The sequence below is a fragment of the Varanus komodoensis genome, unplaced genomic scaffold, assembly GCF_004798865.1.
Source record: "Varanus komodoensis strain SLA01 unplaced genomic scaffold, ASM479886v1 scaffold4, whole genome shotgun sequence".
In the NCBI taxonomy this organism is placed as follows: domain Eukaryota; kingdom Metazoa; phylum Chordata; class Lepidosauria; order Squamata; family Varanidae; genus Varanus; species Varanus komodoensis.
This window is the reverse complement of record NW_025335941.1, coordinates 44,099,025-44,119,737: the sequence shown is the minus strand read 5'-3', so window position 1 is coordinate 44,119,737 and position 20,713 is coordinate 44,099,025.

Below are 20,713 nucleotides of genomic sequence, written 5' to 3'. Positions count from 1 at the left end.
CTTTACCTTCCTGCTATCTATGCCAAACTGACTATCTTGTCATGTACTCATCATGTTTGCATATGACATGTGCATTATAATGTAACCTGCATGGGATCAAATCATGTAGCTGATTTTCTGATTGTACAAGGAAACTTAATCATGTTTCTTGGGCTTACATGCATACACACTATGTGATCTTACTACCCATCAAAGGAAAGGAGGAATTGTCCTACTGGTCATACAACATAAGACTTGAAGGGAAAAATGTGGTTTATCTTTGTCTCCCCACCTCCCCAAATTACAGTTTCATTGCAAAACTTGATGCTGTTACCATGGGCAAAGCAACAGTTGTTGTTGTTGCATTCTATTTATATCCTACCATTTTTCCTCTTGTGAGGAACCCAACATGGCTCACATGGCTTCTCTTTATCCTCATAACAGTTCTGTGATGTGAGTTACGCTGAAAGGGAATGACTGGCCCAAAGCCACCTAGTGAGATTTACGGCTAAGTGGGGACTAGAACCTGGATTTCCCAGGTCACCAGTCCAACACTAACCATCACACTATAGTAGTCCTCAGCTATGTTTTGCCTTGTCTAAGATTATGAACATATGAAGCTGATAGCTACTGAATCACATCATTAGTCCATTTAGCTCAATGGTGTCTACAGTACTGACTGGCTGCAGTCCTCCAGGGTCTCAGAAAGGGCTCTTTTCTAGCTTACCTGGAGATGTTAGGGATTAAACCTGAAATTTCCTTCATATAAAGCATATGCCCTACCACTGTGCTACAGTTCCTTCCCATTAGATGTTCCTCAGCTCTCTGTCCCTAACATTGTTGCTAGTGAGCTTGTGATTCTGAGCCATGCAATTGCAGGCTTGGCTTTTGTGCTGATCATGTTGGATTCACGGATCATCTCAGTTTCTGGGCATGTGTGTTGAAACCTAGTTACCTATTCATTTAGTATTCTGTTTCAGAGATGAAAAGAGAACATGTTACAAATGTCATTTCAGAAGGAGTATTTTTACCTTAGCCTTTAAAACTATAGCATTTCCAGAGATTTCCTATTTGTGAATGAGCTCATACATATATAATAGGACTTACTGTTTCTCTTCCATGCTGCACTGCAGTTATTTAAAATGTATGTCCAAGTTATATTTTACAGATTAGTATTTGTGTTAGTAGTAGTAAAACAGCCTTTGCCAACCTGGTACTCCCCAGATGTTTTACAATTCAGCACTCAGCAACTGCAGTGGCCAGTGGTCAGGGTTTCTGGTTAAGATGCATCTGTTGCTCACATCCAAGAGCTGTCATTTGCCCTAGATGCAGGGGATTGTTCCATTGGGTCCACTTACATTATCACTGATGTTTATTGATGATGATATTACAGTTGTATCCCACCGTCTTTCTTCTTGTGAGAAACCCAAGGTGGTTTACATTGTCCTCCTCCACACCATTCCAACCTTGTAACAACAGTCCTGTGAGTCTGTGAAGCTGAAAGTCTGTGACTGGCCTAGCATCATCCAGTGAGTTTCTTGGTCAAGCAGGGACTAGAACTTGGATATATATCGTTAAAGAACAGCCCATACTTCTACTTCTTCCACAATTAAACTCTCTCCCTGCCCTAAGCTTACACCAAATAAAAAAGTGGGCATGAAGAATTTACTTGTATGCATGCACAGATGTCTCATGTAATTTGTCTCAGTGCTGTTCCAAAAATAAGTATATTATGATGACCAATCTGCATAATGACCACTGCATTTAAGGAGCTTGTCATGTGAGAAGGCCCTTGAATGAGTGCAGTATGAAGATTTCTTGCAGCAGTGCTTATATATGAAGTGGATCATAATGTGAACAATGCAAGACTTAAATGACATTTCAGACAAATCTCCAATTGCTCCTTATTGCAGTAGTGGTGCAGATTGCTTCAACTTCAGTACCTATAGATTTCCTAAAAGAGGAGAACCTTTTCAATGTTTTTGTATTTGCTGTTCAATTGAAAAGAGACAAACATAGAATCCAAATTGAAACAGATCCCTCTCCATTTACTTCCTAGTCTCTAAATTTGCACAACAGCCGTAACTGCCTCAAGAAGGAGCTGCAAAAAGTAAGGGAAACCAGTAACTCCCTTTGGACTTGGTGGGGACTTGGCAAAGTGTTCAAAGGGAGGAAGGCACTGATAAATGTCAGTTCAACACTTATTCAGGAGAGGATTACATTGCCAAAGACCCACCTTGGAGCACTTAACTTATTTTTTTCTTTTTAGTGTTTTTGAACTGTGCAAACAGGTTCCTTCTTTGTTTTCCCAAGTGCCTTCACAAATTAGCTCCTATGCAGTCTCATGCTGTCATTTCTTTGTATGTTACATACTTCAGTGCCATGCTCCTTTTGACAGCTGTAACACAGAGGGAAATTGAGAAGATGAAACTACAAATATTGGATGGCTGAATCTGTGTCCTTGTGCAGTTATTAAACATCTGGTTATTAAAACACCTGGATTAGATGTAAAAGAGAGGCAGAGCTGGGTATCATCAGCATACTGATGACTCCTCAGCCCAAACCCCCGAATGACTTCTCCCAGCAGTTACATGTAGATGTTGAAGAACATGGGCGGGGAGGGGGGGAATAGAGCCCTGCAGAACTCCAGGGCATCACTGCCATGGTACAGAGCCATAATCCCCCAGCACCACTTTCTGAAATTGGCCAGCCAATTAGGAGCAGAACCACTGCAAAGCAGTGCCTCCAAACCACAACTCAGCCAGCCTATCCAGGAGGATACCATGGTCAATGCTTTGAAAGTCTCTGAGAGATCCAGAGGAACCATAAGGGACACACTCCCCTTGTTCCTCTCCTTGGACAGGTCATCATACAGGGCAACCAAGGCAGTTTCAGTCTCATAACCAGGCCTGAAGCCAGACTGGAATGGATGCAGATGGTCAGTTTCCTCCAAGAGCGCCTGCAGTTGCCCAGCCACTACCTGCTCGAGGACCTTGCCCAAGAAAGGGATGCTAGCCACAGATCTATAACTGGTGGCAATCTTTGGGTTCATGTTCACCTTCTTCAGGATGGCTCTGATAAGTGCCCCTTTCAAGGAGGCAGGGACCTGACCCTCCCTCAGAGAGGTGTTAACTTCTTGGACCCAGGTACACACTTTATGACTTTAACTTACTTTAAAAATCAGAGCAAAACAAATGTGCATCCAAGAGCCTATGGTGTTACAACATTGTCAACAATTTGGAGATAAAGAGGGGTCCATCTGATGTAATCAGAACTTGTGTAATACCATGTGTGGATCATTTTGATTGCATTCTCTCTGAGCCTAGCAGAAATAGTGGAGATTCTTTCTCATGCTTGGCCCTGATCAGGAAGTGAACCAAGCTGAGATCAAGCTACAAATGCTTGGGGGTGCTATGAACCTCTTCTTTATGCAAAGTATGCAGGAAACATGATTGTTTCTGCAAAATATGCAGACCCCCCCAGTCATGTGTGCAAGTGAAACAAAACTTTACTTGCACAGTGGATGTGAAGGCAGCAGTTGGCTTGTGTACAAGCCGACTGCAATGACTGCTGGCTGCCCATATGAATGCTTGGCCCAAGGTGGACTTAGAGCAGAGAGAAAATGAGCCGGAATACAGAGAGCCAAGCCAAAGAAATCTGACAGATTCTCCTGCCTCCTGCCTGCAAACCAGATTCCTCACACATCACTAATGGAAAGGAGGAGAATCTTGGAAGTTACATTGGAAAAAAAAGCTGGATAGAAATATATTGTAACAGCAACACTATGTGCCTATAAAATCTTATAACCAAGGAGGACAAGTCTCCTTCAGATGATGAGCTATCATTGGTTGTTTTCCTGCCCCCCAAATCTCTAATATATCTGATATATACCTTTAGGTACCCAACCAAAATACTGGTTATATTTATTACTGTGATAAAGGGTAGCACAGGAGGGGAGGATCTTAACCCTCACTGAGTAGACCAACATAAATGTTTCTAAAACACCTTAACAAAGGACTCAATTACTGTTTCATCTCCACTAATGGGAGTTTAGCCTTAACATGGATTATCTGCAAAAGTTGACCAAATTACGCTGTATGGTTGTAGAGACTCAAACTGGGGAAACTTACTCATCCATCACATCCATCAACTTTCTATAAAACATGAATTTATTTGGTCTAGTCTGCTCAGCTGCATGGGTAAAAGCTTCCAACATTTTCTGCCAATTTCGAATACATACTTGAAGTACATTAGGATGTCAAGAATCCATTTGTGAAATTGCTAAGTAGAGAAAGCAGCTTCATTTTAGTGGAATATGTAAGACTTTGCTATTCATCAGGTGAAATGAAACGTAAGTCCTACTCATGGCAAGCTCATGGAAATGAACAGGATTTAAGTCATGATGTACATTGGATTGTGCCAGATACAATGACAGATAAATGTGTACTTTTTATTCTTTACTTGTATCATGGCATTGCACTAAGTGCTTCACAATGCTTTAGTTTTTGTGGTAGTACAATGTATTTATAGGTGGACCCGCTGGATACTAGTGAAGCCTTATGGACAACATTAAATGTTGCAAAAGTCTTTTCCTGCTTTAATTAGATACATAGCTTTCTTTAATATAATTAACACTGGTTTGTGAAACAATGCCAAGGGTAACTTTAAAAAAGATATGTCTCTTGCTCTGTGAGGGAGTAAATCCGGAAATGAACTTTAGTCCTCTGCCAATTGGAATGTATCCCATTTTGAAATTGTCGGTCAAATAATGGAATGCTTGCTAAATAAGGATACAACATGTACTGGCAGCTCCAGTGAATTTTTGCAAGGAGAAGCTCTGACCAGTTTAGCTTTTAATCTGTTTGTATTTGTAGTTCTGTGTATACTAGATTCGTTGATTCCAGAATTTGCATTGTATTTTTGATGTTGTAACAGTCAGTTTATCAAATGAGGAGACATGGAATACGTAATCAAACAGTACTGCCAAGATGAATCAAAATAATGGGCACTTGATATAATCTGTATACAATTACCCCACCTTATTTTGAGGAAGAAAGACTGAAATGTGATCCAGATTCCTCAATCAATGAACAAAGCAATTTATTCATATGTACAAAGACTATTATCTAAAATTCTGTATTCAGAATTTTAGCATTTCTCTTCCATATTAGATCTTACATTATTTTAAATAATAGAGGATTTACAAAATTAAATAAAGGTATAGGATTTAATTCTTGAGTCAGTGAAGTTTGGAGTTGAATGTGCTAGACCAAATTTCAAACATCTGCTTCACCATGGATCTTGCTAGTTGCTCTGTGGAGAATTGTTAACTGAATCTTTCTCACAGGTTTATTGTGAAGATTAAATTAAATAAAGATATACAGTATATCAGGTTTTTCCAAACAGTATCAGATGGATAAAAATAAAATCTGTAAAAATGTATTATTTACTTTTTACCATTAAAGCTTGGAAAATACACAATGGGCTGCTTCTTCTTCCTTTTTGTTAGAATCGTACCTCTGTCAATAGAATTAACAGATCAATATCATGTGTGATCAAAATGTAAGTCAAAATGAAATATAGGCTTATTTCTATTTTGCTTCTAGTATAGTATTAAGGTTAGCATTAATTGAATGAAAACATCTGGGAAAGCCAAGGTTTATTTCATTAAAATATTTTATGGGCAATAATATTCTATTACATTATGATTAGGCAGTGACCACATGCAGAGTAAGAATAATAGGTTTTGGCATTCTGTTGCACTAATTAGGAATCTACCATCCTGGGAACTCCCCCCCCCCCCCAATTTGTGTAGGATTAACTGGTAAATAAACTATTTTTCTTGGCAGGATTGATGATCCAGTATCATAACAAAAGAAAATGAGGAAAGAGATTGTATATCGAAATGTGGAGTATGGGAAAAGATCATTTTGATGTTGATCTTACCGTAATGTTGATAAGAAATTTATAACAATGCAAAGCATTCTTGAAAGGAAGTATGAAACATCAGTGTTAGCTCATACTATGCATATTCTGTTTCTGTACCTCACACTCCTACATTAACCTCTACTGCTGGGAGACAGCACTAGCCTAGTGGTGAGAATATTTGCTCCACGTGCAAAATCTACTAGGTGTGGCCCCCAGCATCTCCAGGCAGGGCTTGGAAAGATCTTCTGTCCGAAATTCCAAAGAGCCTTTGCCAGTCATTGAAAACCATTTTGCACTTAATAGACAATGTGAAGTGGATTTCCAATTATGATTTGGAAATCAAGTGTAAAGTATAGCTTGCTGACTTGTATGGAAAGCAAACAATGGTTTGGTTTAAATTGGAAGTACCCAGATGAATGAAACAGAGTGGGGAAAGAAAGGAACACACATGGCTGAAACTCTGACCCAAAAACAAAAAAGTGGATTGATTGTTATATCCAAACCAGCCATTACCTAACTTCTAAGGGATTTTTTTCATAATTTGTTTTTGTCATATTCTGGTACATGATTCATAGTGCATTTGTAAAATCCCAGGTATGTCTGTCTTTACAGAAAATTGTATCTAGGCTTTATAAGGAACCAGTGGAAATAAAGAAAAAAAATGCCTTTGAACACATGCAGAGTGTCACTAAGCAATTGCATTTTCTGCTGCATCTGCTGTTATTTTAGCAGCTGATTCTGTGAATAATTAGGCACTCTGAACTATGCATGGAATCAGGCCATAAGCCTCAGAACATGCACTAATCTGGCCCCTGGGCATTCTTACCAAGATGAAAACATCCTTGCCAGGGACGTTGGTTAGTGGTTTTCCAGAAGACTGGGTAGTGGATTATGTTAGAGTAACTGGGCAGCATTTACTTGATTGATAAACGTGTAAATATGTAACTAAAACAATCAGAAGCTAGATAATTATTTTTATTAGTTTCTGTTTGTTTATATTATAGCCCATCCTTTCTTGAAGGCACCTATATATCTAAAATAATTGCAAACAGTTTAACTAATAACTAAAAACATCTCGAGGGATGATAAAGATATGTAAGCTGTATTTGTGTGTGTGAAGTGATTTAACCTTTTAAAAAAATCAAGCAACTCTGGTGATTTACGCATTTAAAAGGTCGGTAGGTGGAGACATGATAGAGGTTTGCAAAATTATGCACTTTTTTTTCTCATTCTCGCCTAATAGTAGAACTTTGCAGGGTCTTCCCATGAAGCTGATTGGGGGTGGGGTGGGGGGGTAGTTTCAGGACTGAGAAAAGGAAGTCATTCTTCATATAATACATAGTTGAAGTATGGAATTCACTTCTGCAAGATTTAGTGATGGCCATCAATCTGACTGGCTTAGATCAGCTCAGGAGGCCCTTCCATAAGAACCACCCCTCAGGGAGATGAGAGGTGTGGCAACTATGCAAAGGGCCTTTCCACTACTGCTCCCCATCTCTGGAACTCTCTCCCTAGGGAAATTCGCCTGGCTCCATCTCTATTTTCCTTTCGGTGCCAGGCAAAGACATATTTTTTTATGACATTTTTCAACATTTAGCCTGCATGCTGTGGCCCTTTTTAATTGCTTTTACAGATGTTTTATTCATTATGTTTTAAATGGTTTTAATCTGTTAATATATTTTATGCACTGTAAGCCACCTAGAAAGGCCTTGGCAATTATAGGCAGCCTAAAAATACATGTAAACAAACAAATAAAAGGGGAGATGTGAATTCATGATGGATAAGGATAACCAGTCAGTCTTAGAGGAGATCAACACCAACTGCTCTTTAGAAGGCCTGATACTGAAGATGAAACCCAAATACTTTGGCCACCTAATGAGAAGGAAGGACTCCCTGGAGAAGAGCCTAATGCTGGGAACAATTGACGGCAAAAGAAGAAGGGGACAGCAGAGGATGAAGTGGCTAGATGGAATCACTGAAGCAGTCGGCGTGAGCTTAGGTGGACTCTGGGGGATGGAGGAATGTTGTCCATGGGGTAGCGGTGGGTTGGACGCGACTTCGCTAAACAAGAACAACAACAACAAGGCTATCAATAGCTGCTTGTCCTTATGGCTCTAAACTGCCTACAGTGTTAGAGGGGATACACCTGTGTAGGTCAGTTGCTGGGGAACATGGGCAGGAGGGTGCTGCTTGTGAGTTTCCTATAGGCAGCTCGTTGGCCTTTGTGTAAACACAGTGCTTGACTAGATGGAACCCTTGGTCTGTTCTACCGTGGAGCTCCTTATGTTCTTAGGCTAAAACTATGCGATGGGGAAGTTCCTCTGGAGAGTGTGAGATGTGGTGTTTGCCCAGTATTGTCCATTATTAACAGGGCTGGAGAGTTATGTATTTTGAGTAATGAGGTTGGAAACAACAGGAAATTGGGTTGGAGAAACTGAAAGGTAGAAACCTAGGAAAATTTCCCAGGCATAGACAAGGTTACAAAGGTATGCAGCAGTTGTCATACAAGTTTTAGCTGCGTAAATAAAGCTTGTTGAAACTTCGCCACCTGTGCTTTATTTAACTGACACAGGAACATGCCTAAGGGTATCTAGAGAGTTTGTTGACTAAGCAGGATAGTTAAGGAAAAGAAGATTAAAACATAGGTGAAATGGTACAGTCCTGAATGAGTTAATGTGGGGTTTCTGTCTGTACACATTTTGTGAGCTTTTGTATAGTGCTTACATGTTTAAGTTTTATAATGTAGAGACTAAGAGAATACCTTACGTTTTTGCAATATGCACTAAATAGATTGTATCTTACATTCACACTTAATTGGCTTTAAGCAGTACAGATAATAGATAATAAAAAGAGAGCAAATGTGTTATGGTGGTTAAGAGTGTGAGACTGGGACTCGGGAGATCTGGGTACTTGTCCCTACCGAGCCATGGAGCCAACTGGGTGACTTTAGGCCACTCACACACTCTCAGCCCAGCCTACCTCACAGGGTTGTTGTAAGCCACCTTAAGTTCCTTGGAAGGAAAAAAGGCGGGCTATAAATATATTAAAGAAATAAAATAAGATTCCATTCAAAATATAAGATTCTATTCAGCAGAACGCCATTACAGATAAAGGAATTAAACACCAATGTTTAAGACTAATGCAATATCAGAAATAAGGTTTGATTAGATAAATTGCTGTTTACTTTCCAAAATGTAATGTTGTTTTTTTCTGTACTTGTTTTGAACGTGTAGCAATGGAATCTTAATATCAATTGGCCTCCCATACGTGAATTCTGCTGCTTTTTAAAATTCTTACTGTATTTCTTTACCACCTTTCTGATGTAACTGAGGGAGCAGGTACACTGCAAGTAGTGTACTTCACAACTTGGAAAGTGTGTATGTAAGCATTTATGAAAATAAACAGTGAGAAGTGAAATATAACAGTGAAAAGATGAGCATGTAATTATGGTACACTCAGGGTCTATAGTCCTGATCACGCTTGGGAGTTAAGCAACTTAACTATGCAACACTGTATCCTGGTAGCACTTGGATGCTTTGTGTTTCAATAGGATAATTAAACTGCACTACTGTCCCTTTGTTAGTGCTTGATTTCTGTTGCAAATATTTTATTCCTGGTTTTGCAAATTCACTTGAGTAGTTGCAATGAAACAGTTAAAAGAGTCAAAGGAAACAGGATTTTGCAAATCTCATATCCAGCCAAATGATATCACAAAATTAATTATAGAGTACTCAGACATGTTTCTTGTATACATAATTGGAATATTAATTAATAAAGAAACAATATTAGCTTATTTTAGATTCCAGTAGATGTTTAATGAACTGAAAAGAAACAGGAATCATATTAGTCTATTTAATCCATTATTTTACTCTGTTCAGGGTTTATTGATGAGTTCAGATAAACCTTCCAGTCATCTGCAAGCTTTAATGATTTTGTTATACCTCCTCCTCTAAGCTGTTTGTCTTTTGAAAGGAAGGACTTCACAGTAATTCTACACCTGTTTTTGCCACACCTTTCCACTTGCTAAACTTACCAAACAAGTGCTGGGTTAAGCATGAGAACATCAAAAATGGTTGGTGACTGTTTTCCGTTTGTAGAAAAGATTTGATAGCTTTGAAACTCTGCTTTCCCTATTTTTGCACTATTCTGTTTGTTCGTTTGGGGCAGCCTTACTAATTTGCCATGATGGCAATCGATGACAATTATTTGCACTTCAGGATTAGGTGTAGACTGAATTCATACCAAAATAATTATAAATTGAGACGAAGTAGTCTACCATCGGAACTCCTCCTAGGAAATGACATTAAAGGAAGGTATCAAAGAAATATTAGGAATTTAGAACCCATCCACCCAAGACGCCCTAAGAAAAGACCTTCACTCTTTACAGGTAGGATATGTCAGCAAGTTATTGCTGTACATTCTTTACATTTTTCTTGTGTTTAATAAAACCACGGACTAAATGAAAGATCTATACAATATGAGCCTGTTACTGGTTACAAAATTTTGTAATAGCAAACAGTAATGATTTAAATTGGGGCTCTACTTCAGTTAATTTGAAAAGAAGTATGCAGTTGAAGTTTCATGGTTTGAACTTTTTAAAGAAAGCCGAGGGTGTTTATAATGCTTGTGGCTGAACAAGAACAGCAAGATTCTACTTGTAATTACTATAGTATCTCATGTGAAATCTTACATAGGCAGAATGTATAAGTTATTCCGGTATCAATTTGGTGCTTCTTACTTATCCACAAAATAACACATATACTTCTGAAATGCATGCTTTAAATTCCTGCTCCGCACTGGAGCTAGAAACTGTTCGCAGGAAATTATTTAGCTTAACTTTCAAGGGGACTGAATGTCTTAACAAGTGTTATGGTGGATAACAAGGGTTACAATCAAAGGCATAATGAAATATGTTAATTTAAAATAATAAGCTTACAACAATTTTGAAGTTGTGAGGTGCATTGTGCAGGAGACTGAGAGCCAAGGTTTTTAACTGAGAAGTGCTAAGAATCCTTTTTTCCCTTTACAGCACTATATTTTCCTGTTAATTAATTAAACATATTACTTGTAAAAAAATGAAATCAAATTAATCTGTATTCCAGAATTCTATTTAAGTACTCATGTGGACCAAATAGAACAGCTATGGCATCTTTGGTCATGCTTATTATAATAAAGCCACCATCCTCAAATGTTTTAATTTGTGGCCATTGTGAGCTTTAGAGGTCATTAGATCAAGGGGAAAATATTTCAAAATCCAAAATGTTTGATGGTAAATTCTAATATTTCCTAGTAATTTGAAATCTCTGGCTCAGATTCCTTAGGCATGAGCTGAGCTTCTATTTTGCATTTCCTTCAACACAGGCTCTCTTTCACCAGATTACATTTATGCACCATTTTTAATTTGCAGTGCTTTAGAGGCAAGTGATTTTAAAACAGTTCTTCAAAACTTCCTAATGTCTGAATCAGTTCTTCTTTAGGACACCACTGCTGAATGTATGTGAATTATAAATGCATTGCTGCTAGGAAATGTCCTTTTTTTGTCTGCCTGCCTCCCTGTCTTGTAGAATTTATGTGTCACCCTTTTTTTCCTCAGCTTTAGTATCTGGTGATCTTTTGCTTTGCCTATTTCTTTATCTTTATAGTCCTATTCAAGTTTTCATTTAGATTGGATTATATGAGTATGGGTAATACACCTGTGGGCCCATCTCTGGGCTCCACATATTCTCATGAACTTGCACATACAGCAGCCTTTCCCCAAGGTGGGGCTCTCCAGCTGCTTTGTACTACAACTCTCATCAGCCTCAGCAAGCATAATTAACAGTCAGTGATTATGGGAATTCTCCAAAAATATGGAGGACAATGTATTGGGAAAGTTGGCGGAAAGCCTTCTCACAAACACATATAATTCTAATCTCTATCCTTGAAAAAAAGAGGAAAGAAACATGTTTCCAGACACATATGGAACTCTTGGAATGTAATGTAAATAAACATGTAGAGACTGGAGATGGGGCTAGCAGGCATGACCCTCATTTCCCTCTCCATTCCAGTGAGCAATAAGACAGGGCATATCAGTTTTCAACATTTCCTGTTTACCAGGTTTTGCATTTGACATGACCAAGCCTATTAGTATTTTCTTGGCACATGAACTGAAAACAATGTGGGGCAGAGGGGAGCCAGAAATGGAAATCTAAACTTCCAAATAAAGGAAGTCCCATAGATAAGTGGTTACACTGCTCTTCTTACAGAAAATTCCCTCCTACACTGGAAATATATAGCATCTAAAGCGCCATGTTAAAAAAAAAGAAGAAGCATAGATTATGTTATAGAAGAGGTTCAGAGTAAATCTTGTGTGCCTATAGAGAGCACCAGCAAGGAGTCATTCTTGTAATGTGGCCTAGAAATAATTTTAGATAGAAATGGTTACTGTTGTTCTTAGAACCAGGTGCACTTTTTGTAGCTTGTTCATTATTCAAGTAGTAGCCCCAAGATATTCTCTCAAGGCACTCTTTCTACTCTTCCATGCCAAGAACTGTAGCTTTCAGGAAGGCATGCTGGTTTTATGCAGTATTTATTTATGGATTATACTATATCAGCATACAGCACAGAGACAGTAGTCGGGCTACATGATCAGTCATTGTTTATCAATCTCTAGAACAGTTTTCCCCAACATGGTGCCCTCCAGATGTTTCAGAGTTAGCATCTCTGGCCATTTGCCATGCTGGCTGGAACTGATGAGAACTGTAGTCTAAAACATCGGGATGAAAGCAGCTAGTCTAGCAAATGCAGGACAGTTAAGTAGTGTATCTTTTCCTGCTTGATTTTAAAAGGGTGTTCCATTCTTTCTTGATTTCAGATAAGGGTTAATGGAAGATTGCCATGTAATGAAAACCTGGAACATATTTCCTAACCATGGCATTCTACTCATTAAGCAAAATGGTGAAATATTTTGCTACTCTCCACAAAGTGCAGCATTCAAATGGGCAGTTACAGCTACTAGATGCATTCACTTCTCCCTGTTGCTCAGAGATGCCTACTGTTGTTACATGCCATAAAGTCATCTCTGACTTATGGTGACCCTATGAATGAATGATCTCCAAAATGACCTGTTCTTCACAGTCCTGTTCAGCTTTTGTAAAATCAAGGGTATGGCTTCCTTTATGGAATCAATGCATCTCACAGCTGTTAGTCCTCTTTTTTCTGTCTTCAATTTTACCTAGCATTATTGTCTTCTCCAATGATTTCTCATGATGTGCCCAAAGTATGACAGCTTTAGATCATCAGTTTCGCTTCCGGGGAAAGTTCTTGCTTGATTTTATGTAGGATCCACATGTTTGCCTTTGTCTTAGGTATGCAAACTCTTTCACCATTTCAGTTTCTTCCTGTTGAGGTAAAAGTTATCTAATTCTTCTATAGTCATGATTTTTGTTTTCTTAATGCTCAGCTTCAGTCCTGCTTTTGCATTGTCTTCTTTCACTTTCATCAGGAGTTGTTTCAATTCATTGCTGCTTTCTGCCAGTAATCTGGTATCATCTGCATTATCGATCTGTGATCCTCCGAACTGAACTTCTTCCTCTGAACCTAATCCATGTTCCCTTATGATATATTCTGCATATAGGCTGAACAGAGATAGAGACAAAATGCACCCTTGCACTCCATATAGGATAAATAGAAGTATCACTTCCAAATCCCATAAAATACTGGTTCCTCTTTACTCAGCAGTGGTTAGACCTCATCTGGACACCACAGATTAAGAAAGATGCCAGTTTTCCAGACTAAACTGGAAAAGGTCCAGAGGAGGGCAACAAGGATGATCCATGGACTGGAAACAAAGCCTTATGAGGAGAGAGTGAAATAACTGGGCAGGTTTAACCTTAAGAAGAGAAGTCGGAGAAGAGCTATGATAGCAAGTACTTCAAAGGCTGTCACAAAGAGGAAGAACAGAATCTCTTCTCGATGGTCCCAGAGTGCAGGACACAGAAGAATGGGTTCGTTACAGGAAACCAGATTCTGGCTAGATATCAGGAAAAATGTCCTGACTGATAGAGCAGTACAGCAATGGAACTAATGACCTAGGAGGTCGTGGGTCTCCCACAATAGGGGAATTCAAGATGCAACTGGACAGCTATCTGAGGGGGATGGTTTGATCTGGAGTTCTCCACTGAATGGGGGGTAGGACCCAGTGTCCCTTTGATTCCTTCCAACTCTTCTATTCTGTGATTCTATGATATTCCTGATACGGCCAATAAGCTTTAGCTGTTTTGTCTTGAGTTTTTGTTTTTGTAACCAACTGCAATTTTGAGAGATATCATTGTACTCTTATATTTTTATAAAATTTTAAAGTTCTTAATTGATTAGATGATTCATACATTTCAGCTCTAATAAATGACTGATATGTGACAACTCAGAGGTACTTTTGCAGGTCTTTTTCAGCAAACTTTTAAAGAAGCTGGTTCTTACTATTTAGTGGGCAACAAGAAGAAATGGTTTCCTAGCAGTTAGCTGTTGATTTTCACACTACTACAGGGAAAGCTCACTGGTATGTGGAGTGAGAGTGAGAAAAGAGAGGCAGCTGTTTAGGTGCCTTCCCCCAGCAATGTTGCTAGCACAACTGACCTAGACTACTGTTTAACCACTAATCCCAATTCAATTTAGCTTCAGTTTTTAAATGAAATGGTCTTAATGCCACTTGGGGGCAGCACAGTAACATGCTTCCTACACACACAAGAAACAAAATGGTGTAACAGATGGAGCCTGCTTTTGAAATATTAAATCTCTCAATCTCTCTCTCTCTCTCTCAATCTCTCTCTCAATCTGTGTGTGTGTGTGAGGGGGGGGAGGGGGGAGAGAGAGAGAAGTGCTCATATTCTATTATTTCTTTTCTCATGTAGTTGCAGAAAGTGTTAATAGCTTTGTTCTGGACTGAGTGGACTGAGTTTCTTTTCATAGCGTCTATGGACAGGAAGTGTTTGCACCTGTGTAAGCAAACTTCTTTTGGTGAATATGTATTTCAAGTGGCAATGCCAGAGCACAGAGTGTTCAGGCCACGTTTAGCTTCATTTGCCTATTTTGTGTGCTGTATTCAGAGATGCTTGCATTTAGTATATTCCACCTGGATGCCATGAGAATGTCAACAACAATGCTCTATTATAAATATTTTGATGAGCAGACAGTAGAAAAAAATTACAGTTCGGGGATTAAGGAGATTTACAGCTGAGGTGATTTAAACTCACCAGAAAAGTTGGAGGAAACTCCCCACTCCCACTTAAGTAGTTTACTTAAGGTTTATTCTCATTCATTAAAAATAGACAGAATTTTTTTTCATTATGCTTGCTAAACTAACAAGACAGGATGAGACACTGGAACTGGTACATAAAAATGTCTGCTCTGGTGCTAGAAAGATGTAAGTCTACCTGGGAGAACATAAATGAGGTGCCACATCTGAGAAGGCCCTTTGTCTGGTCTCTACCTGCCTAACTTGAGTAGGGCCACTCAGACAAGTGCTTTCAAAAACAACCTTAACATTTGTATACGTTTCTGTAGAAGCAGGGAGTCTTTTCGGTATCCAGGTCCCAAGCTAAACAGGGCTTAAATCACTGAACTAGACTCAGAAATAGCCTGAAATTAAGAATTGGCAGGATATGTTCAATTTGGCAGAACCAGTCAGCAAGTTAGCAGCTATGTTTGGACCAATTTTTCATTAATATTAAAGGACAGTTTCATATATAACAAATCTGATCCAATTTAGATGTTGACAGAGCATAGTAGCCAGGTTATCTCAGGAAGGTTGTGGCTGTTCCTTTTGTATTTGTTGGAAGTTATTTTGTGTCATAGATATTCCTTGGGCATCTATATACAGATCAGGAAGCTAAAAGTACCCAAAACTTTAGCACAGAAGTCTATGGCTTCAATTCAGTCCTTTGGGGTTCTTCTTTGTTTATTTATTTAGCTAGGAAGCTTCTATGCCGCACCATTCACCGAAGCCTCGGGGCAGCTCACAACAATAAATAAACAACATAATAACAATATAAAACAATATAATATAATTGGAGATGTCCTGGCCAAAGATGTAAAATCAATAAATAATATTAACAAGTAAAATGATGTTTAAATAAAAAGGTCTTGTCCTGTTCTTACCCTGTCAAACAAGGACTTGGTTCTTACCCTGTCTCCTGACAACTCATCATTTGGTGTTTCCCCAGCTTTCCCACTTTTCTACCACATTGTAAAATATCAAATGTTTCTCCTATTTTTTAATATTGGCATTAACAGTTTTAAGCTAAAATACATTGTCCCTAACCTTTATCTCCCAGTCGCATCTATTACTACAATGGAACCCCCAAGAGGTTCTCCAAAACTGAATTTAGCCTTTGGGCTCAAAGAAGGTTGACATCCTGTTTTGGGCAGGGGGTGCAACGCCATCCAAAATAAATTGAGAACCACTTCCAAACTCAGATAAATCATCTATAAACAACTTGTACAGATTGAAAATCACTTCTAGTTTGGCACTGGAAATTGCTTATCTGTGAAGAAGCACATGGAATACAGCCCAGGAGCTACCATGCACTGAAATTTAAAATATACCGCATAAGCAATTAATTTTCCCTTGGATACACTAAGATTTTAAAACTGGGATACACTAAGATATTTTCGCATTTGGTTTAGGTTGGCTCCATAGTCATAATTACACCAAAATTACTTTTCTTGTTCTACGATTGGCTTAGCTAGTTAAACTATCTTGAAAGACAGTAAACAAACTACCAAGAAACATCTTGGCTGTCGCTTGGTGTTAGTAGTAGTGGGTTGCCTTTAGGCAGGATGTTACACTGATATGTAAACAGAAAAATTAAATTTATGCCTTCATTTACAAATCCTGGGATGAAGAGTGGAAAATTAATCAGGCTGAATATGAGCTAAAGGAGTAATGTTGTTAGGAACTACATTTTAGTTGTTTCATCCACAAGAGGGAGATATGTATTCCCATATACAGATAGAACATTAAAATGGACAATTTTGGGTTCTATGCTCTCCTCTGTAAATCTTTCAAGAGCATTTGCCTATTCTGTGAAGCCCCTCTTATAGCTCCAGTTTGTTGCTTGGTTGGAGAACTAAGCCAAACCACAACAGTTCTACTTCCTTGCCCTTACCTTGCTCATCAGGTTCTTGGCTTGTGCTTTTTCTCTTTGTCAGAAAGTTGTGCAGGCCTCACAATATAAAGGGTTTACCCCGGTAGGTGTTACATGCATATGCACACACTGCACCAATGCATTCTTCAGTAGAAGAGCCTGAAGTTGCTGTACCCTGGCCTTCCTAGTGGGCAGGAGTCTCCAGACCTTGCCCTTCTAGTGCTGAGAATAGTCATACTGTTCTTCCTCTGCTTCAAAAGCTATTGCATTCCAGGGACAGTACCATAGGATCTAGCTTCCTTTGAGTGAAACAGCACTGGAGGTTTCTGATTTTGGTAGTATTTTGCTTTACACACAAGTAGGGCATGTGAAAACAAAGGGTGCTTCTTAACCAGCCACTGATCCCCAGAGAGCAACTTGTCCCCTCCTCAGTGAAGGCTGTGCTTCCAATTTCATCTAAGTACAACTAGAATCTCTTTGCTCCCTCAAACTATAAATTTGTATTTCTCCAACTTTAATACAATGTGTTCCAGAGCACTTGTCTGAGATCCTACCCTTTAAGGTAGATTTGCCCCTTAAAAATATGCAAGAATATTAAAATAAGGGGCTGTAGTTCAGTGGTGGAACACATGTTTTGTATATAGAAAATCTTAGGTTCAATCCCCGACATCTCCAGATAGAAGTGAACCCCTGGATAAGAGCTGCTTTTAAGTGGCAATAATACCAGGCTGGGTAAACTAATGATCTGATTAGATAAGGCAGCTCCCTAAATTTCTCTCAGGGTTGTTTTACCAAATCCATGACTTCCATCTGGCTTCATTTTAGTCAAAGCAATAGAGAAAATATAAATTGATAATCAGACAGCTAAGCTCACAATAAAGGTAAAGGTAAAGGTAAAGGTTTCCCCTTGATGTTACATCCAGTCATGCCTGACTCTAGGGGGCGGTGCTCATCTCCATTTCCTGGTATTCCACTAAAGTGAATGCTGTATATTTGTTTACTGTACTTATATTCCACTTTGCCTTCATGCTGCTGGAGGAAGACAGCAGACATGCTTTTATTTTATTGACCCTATGAGGTATTTTAGACTGAAAGATAGTGACTGGCACAATGTCATGGCTGAGAGGGCCAGTCCTAGTTTGATACTGCAGCTACTTCATCTCAGGCTGATTGTCTGTCCATTTCTCCTCTTTCTATACTGCCCATTAGCTGAAGCACTCTGGGGGTTTTACAAAACAGAGTGCTTCAGAGAAAAATCATAAAATACAAAAATATAATAAAACATATGAGTCTGTAAGTTTAATGTAAGTAAAACCAAACCAATAACCAAGGTGAAGGCCAGTAGCAGTGCAAATGACTAAAATGTATTCATGTATTTTTTCAAAAATGAAATGCTAAAAAGATTGGGAAAACAAAAAGATCTTCACCTGGTGTTAAACTGACTACAGTGTTTGTGCCAAGAGAGCTTCTCTGGTGAGGTCATTTTATAACCTGGATGCCACTAGTGAAAAGGCTCTCTTCTTTGTCACCTGCTTCAGTTCATTTAGCAGGAATGCCCAGATAATGACCTCTCAGAATGATCTTAGGGTCTAGGCAAATATATATGAAAGGAGATAATCCTTCAGGTAACTTGGTCCCAAGCTGTTTAGTGCTTTGTTAGTTAATATAAGCATTTTGAATTTGTCCCAGAAATGGACTGCTAGGCAGTGCAGATCATAAAGAGTCTAGTAAGATGATCATATTGAATAGTCTTCATTAATCATCTTTCTGCCTAACTTTGGATAACTTCTGGACCATTTTTGGCATACAACAGACTGCAATGATCCAAAAGAGATGTTACCAGAGCATGCATAATTGTAGCTAGTTTATTTCTGTCCAGATTGTAGCTGATGTATCAGCCTAAGCTAAAGTCACTCTTACACAGCTTTTTGTCAAGAAAATATACCATATAATACATTGCTAAGTATTTTTCTTCAGAAGTAAGTTTCACAATGTTCAATGGGTCAATCAGCTTTATAACACTCAAGAGTTTTGACATGTACATGGAACACTTCTGATTACAAGGATGGCTCCATTCACTTCAGTGGAGAAAAAGTTCTGTGCAGCCTTTTCTGTGGATATGGATTTGCCCATTCCAGTGTAATGAATGGCAAAGTATATGCATACAGAGCTCTTTCTACATATCAGAACATGCAAAGATCAGCATGTTCATTCAACATGTATACACCTGTTATCAAGGCTATCATGACACAGTTTCTATGACTCTTTGTTAAAAGAAAAGTGTTGATTTCACAAACAGAGAGCAGAAGAATAAGAGAACCACATGTTCAAAGGGAAGCAGTGTGAACTAATGCAGCCAAATTGGTTGTTGCATACAGCAGGACTAAGCCAAAGGAAGATATTCTCAACGATCTGGCACAAGAGACAGAAAAAAGAATACAAGTTATTTAAGGAGCAGGAGGCCTGAGGATGGTAGGACTTAAGTGGAAATAATGGATGGGATATACTGGGAAGGTGGGAAAATTGGGTGCAGAACATGATAGCATCTGAGGAGGTCATTTAAGCCACCAGTTCTCAATCTGTTACCTTTCATATGTGTTTGTCTACAAAGTGCATAATGGCTGGGGATTTGGGGATTTCTAATTCCACATATTTGAGGACTTAAGGTTACAGAAGCTTGAAGTATTAAATTGATTATTTGGACTGTATTCTCTCGTTTTACTTCTCCGCTTCTTCTGCTGTTTCTAAATTGTTGAACTGTAACTTGTCGCCACCTTTACACAAAGACCATCTTAATGTATTTATATGCTTAAGGCATGTAATCCTATGCTTGTTTGACAGAAAATGGCCTACAACTCCCAGCATGCCCCAGAAAAAGGCCTATAACAATTGTAGTCCTGTTTTTCACATTAAATGCCTCTGTAAAGCAGGGCATATGCTGACAGTAGTGTAAAACTGAGTTTCTAATGAGTACATGGATGTAGATTCTATCAGTAGCAATAAGGTACATGCCTTTTGCTTTATGTTTGCTTAATGACAGGGTAAGACATACCAGAGGGCTAGCTGTGCTAATCTTGTGTTCCAGCAAAAGCAACAAAGATTTTTCTGGAAACAAATTTATTATGGCATAAGCTTAGGAAGGAGAGAAAGAGCTTTTCTGCATGTGGCAAAACTAGTCTCATGCAGGCCCACCATGTGCAAGATCAGCCATTTCAATGCACCATTTGCAAGCTATCTAAAATCCTGCTTTGCAGCCATGGACCAAAAATGCAGTTCTCACACACAGTGCCCGTGGTGGCCCATATGCAGCCACCCCACAGCATGCAAGAACCCAACAATAATTTGAAGTGGCTACTTCCATGTTCAGATGTTTGTGTACATTGAGTCATACTTTTTGTAGTGCCTTAAGATACTCGGATGCATGTCTCCCTGATTTCAGTAAGATTTACTGTTCTTTGGCTGAATCATGTTGCTGATTGGGTTTTGATCTGCGATGTTTTAGGTAGCCAGGGAATGGAGAAGCTGCTTTGAGAAGCTGTTGTTTCCCTGGCTCCTGTCTCTTTAAATCTTGTTCAAGACAAAATGGTATCAACCGCCACCGCGATTTGTCTGGTGCTGGGAGAGAGGAACCCAAACAACTAAGGCAGCTGCGAAGAAGACCCTGGCAAGGGAGGGGGGAGCGA